The sequence below is a fragment of the Oncorhynchus masou genome, unplaced genomic scaffold, assembly GCF_036934945.1.
Source record: "Oncorhynchus masou masou isolate Uvic2021 unplaced genomic scaffold, UVic_Omas_1.1 unplaced_scaffold_7953, whole genome shotgun sequence".
In the NCBI taxonomy this organism is placed as follows: Eukaryota; Metazoa; Chordata; class Actinopteri; order Salmoniformes; family Salmonidae; genus Oncorhynchus; species Oncorhynchus masou.
The window spans coordinates 8,505-12,504 of record NW_027014426.1 but is presented as its reverse complement, the minus strand read 5'-3'; the positions used below and the strand labels follow the sequence as shown (position 1 = coordinate 12,504).

Below are 4,000 nucleotides of genomic sequence, written 5' to 3'. Positions count from 1 at the left end.
ACCTACCCTTACCACCTGGGGGCGGCCCATCAAGAAGTCCAGGATCCAGTTGTTGAGGGAGGGATTTAGTCCCAGAGTCCTTAGCTTAGTGATGAGCTTTGAGGGCACTATGGTGTTAAACGCTGAGATGTAGTCAATGAATAGCATTCTCACATAGGTGCTCCTTTTGTCCAATGGCAGTGTGGAGTGCAATAGAGATTGCATCATCTGTGGATCTGTTGGGCCGGTATGCAAATTGGATTGGATCTAGTGTTTCTGGGATAATGGTGTTGATGTGAGCCATGACCAGCCTTTCAAAGCACTTCATGGCTACAGACGGGAGTGCTACGGGTTGGTAGTCATTTCGGCAGGTTACCTTAGTGTTCTTGGGCACAGGGACTATGGTTGTCTGCTTGAAACATGTTGGTAGTACAGACTCAGACAGGGAGAGGTTGAAAATGTCAGTGAAGACACTTGCCAGTTGGTCAGCGCATGCTCGGAGTATACGGCCTGGTAATCCTCCTGGCCCTGCGGCCTTGTGAATGTTGACCTGTTTAAAGGTTTTACATTGGCTGGAGAGAGCGTGATCACACAGTCGTCTGGAACAGCTGATGCTCTCATGCATGTTTCATTGTTACTTGCCTCGAAGCGAGCATATTAGTTATTTAGCTCGTCTGGTAGGCTCGTGTCACTGGGCAGCTCTCGGCTGTGCTTCCCTTTGCAGTCTGTAATAGTTTGCAAGCCCTGCCACATCTGACGAGCGTCAGAGCCGGTGTAGTACGATTAGATCTTAGTCCTGTATTGACATTTTGCCTTTTTGATGGTTCGTAGGAGGGCATAGTGGGATTTCTTATAAGCTTCCTGTTGTATAGCAAACTGTATTACTTATACAACTAATATAAGGACAGGACATGAGATGGAAGTAGAAATTAACGTGGGCATTGTTTAATGCATTTCACAGGAAGAACATTCCAAGCATTTCAACGTAGGTAAGCAAGGGGAGGTTATAGGTTCCCTAAAGGGACAAAACTAGAATATCAATACACATTCCTCCCCCTTTACCTCTGGTGACTCATTAGGAAAAAGTAAATATTCACTGTTTTGCCTATTGTTTTCTTTTTAATATAAGTTCTCTTAATGTAAATAAATGAACTTTTCAGAATAACCTTTTCTAAACTAGGGATAGAGGGTAGACTGCCTCAGTCCCCAGACTTAACCCTGGGGTGTATTCTTCCCTAATGTCGGAGGTTAGTCTGAACTAAATAGTCAACCTGTCAGGGGGTATTCTTTCTCTTGCAGGGTAATGACGACATACAGTTGAGTCTACAGTCACATTATTTCTGAGTCTGAGTGGTGATGGTGTATGCCCAGACTGGGGTGCAACAGTACCCTGAGTAGACACTCTGGCTGGTGCAGGTGAGTCTGGAGCACTTTCCACATTTGTAGGTTGCTGCAGTGGATGTTCAGGTGAGAGCTCGTAGTCATGGTAGGTCTCCAGTAGCTGATCTTGGTTTGTCACTTGACACGAGTCATCTCTGAGGTTGGTTCCTGGCAACAGTTGATCTGTGTAGGAAACAGGTCCTGTTTGTGCAACCACTGTGGCAGGTATTTGGACCTTTGCAGTAGTTCCGAGTAAGAACTCTCTCTCTCCAGATATGAAGCTTCTGTCTTTTGCTTTGCTCCGTCTCTCCACCTGTGCTCTCTGTTGTGTCTGAACAACCTGTCTCGTCTTTGGAGGTCTCAGGAGGTCGAGTCGCATCCGAAGCTATCTTTTCTTCATGGCTGACCCGGGTGTCACTTTGGTTGTAGAGTGGGGAGTGTTTCTGTAGGTTAACAGGAAGGTGTTTAGATGCCTATTGAGGGAGCCGTTCCCTTGTGATGATTTTAAAGCTTGCTTTGTCGTTTGGACAAACCTTTCAGCGAGGCCGTTCGTTGCATGGTGATACAGCGCTGACTTGATGTGCTGAATTCCATTTGCTTCCATGAATGACCGGAACTCTTCAGACACCAGTTGGGGGCCATTATCACTAACGAGTTGCGTTGGCAAGCCGAAGTGACTGAAGATTGACCGTAGCTCTTCGATGGTTCTCTCCGCTGAGGTGCTCTTCATCACTGTGACCTCAGGCCATTTGCTGTGTGCGTCAACTACGACTAAGAACATACGATCCTCCAGTGGGCCTGCATAGTCTATGTGGACTCGCTGCCAAGGCTCCTCTGGGAAGTCCCATGGGTGTAGTGGTGCTAGCTGGCCTGCCGAGCCATGTTCCTCATCTTTTGACATGCAGAACATGACTTGACCTTGTCTTCGATAGCTGCGTCCAGACCTGGCCACCAAAAGAAGCTGCATACAATCTCCTTCATTCGCACCATGCCACAGTGCCCTCAATGGAGTTCTTCAAGCACCTGCCTTCTCAGTGGCGGCGGTATGATGACTCGAAAACCCCACAGCAAGGGAAGTCTTGAGAGGCCGTCTGCATTGCAGTGCTGCTCAGACCTTCTGTACTTGATATCGTACTGGTGAGCAGATAACAACAACGCCCGTCGCTGCATGTGGCTGGTTGCAAGCGCCGGAATGCCGGTGTGGGGACCAATGATGGAGGTGAGGGGTCTATGGTCCGTCAGCAGTGTGAATCATTGGCCAAACAGAAACGGTTAACATTTCTTAACTCCAAACACAATGGCAAGTGCTTCATGCTCTATCTGTGCATAATTGCTCTCGGCTTTACTTAAGGTCCATGATGCGAAAGCAATTGGCCTTTCTTCACCTGATGGCATGATGTGTGAGACAACCGCACCAACGCCATAAGGCGATGCATCACATGCCAACCGTAATGGCAAGTTGGGGTTGAAGTGGGTTAGGGCCTCTGACTGAGCTAAGGCTGTTTTCACTTTCTTGAAGGCCTCCTCACATCTGTCTGTCCACTTCCACTGTTTGGTTTTGTTCAAAAGTTCAAGCAGTGACTTTAACATGTTAGCTAGGTTTGGCACAAACTTTGCGTAGTATGTCAGCAGTTGGGGATGGAGCTTCCGCAACGGCCTTCACCTTCGATGGCGCCTTGTGGAGCCCCGTACTGTCGATGACGTGGCCCAGGTACTCAACAGAGGAACGGAAAAACTTGCATTTGTCCTTCCGGACCCTCAGACCGTACTCCTCCAATCTCTGTAGTGTAGCGTTCAGGTTTCTCAGGTGCTCCTGCCTCCGGCGTCTATGCCGGTGATGAGTAGATCATCGAGGTAACATTGGACCCCAGTGAGCCCGCTCAGTATCTGGTCCATAGCTCTCTGAAACAAGGCCGGAGCTGAGGTGATTCCAAAAGGAAGCCTCCGGTACCTGTACAGTCCTTTGTGAGACACTATGGTCAACAGTTCTTGCATCTGTAGACATAAGTCTATCTTACTGAATTTTTGTCCTCCATTTAAACCACAAAAGAGATTGTCAATGATGGGTAGTGGATATTTTTCAGCAGTCAAGACTGGGTTAATGGTGACTTTGAAATCACCACAGAGTGATCCATCTTTTTTTATGACTGGAACAACGGGTGTAGCCCATTCACTAACATTCACTGGGTCCAATACTCCACTCTCGACGAGTCTGTTTAGCTCAATTTCAACTTTTGGTTTTATGGCGTATGGGACAGGTCTAGCTTTGAAGAATTTTGGCTTGCTGTCTGGTTTCACGGTCACTTTAACTGTTATGTCCTTCATACTGCCACGGTCTCCTTTGAACACATCCACATCCGCGTGTTTCCTCAATATCCCTTGTAGGTTTGTGTCCTCATGTGAATTTCCTGCCAGTTTAGTTTGATCTTTTCCAGCCATGTGCGTCCTAGCAATGCTGGATGGTTGCCTTTCACAATGTAGAGTGATATCTTTACCTTCTGTTTGTTGAGCTCCACTGTAACAATCACACTTCCTCTCACTGGAACAATCTCACCGGTGTATATTTTCAGCGTCATCTTTGTGTGCTATAGTGTGAGGTGATGTAGTTTCTCCTTGTATACAGCCTCAGACAGCAAAGATA

The 4,000-nt window shown here is 47.4% G+C and overlaps 1 pseudogene; it reads right to left on the bottom strand.

Annotated features, from left to right (window-relative positions):
* Positions 1-2,950: 2,950 nt before the first annotated feature.
* On the bottom strand, positions 2,951-3,798 carry LOC135537484 (uncharacterized protein K02A2.6-like; annotated as a pseudogene).
* Between the last annotated feature and the right edge of the window lie 202 nt (positions 3,799-4,000).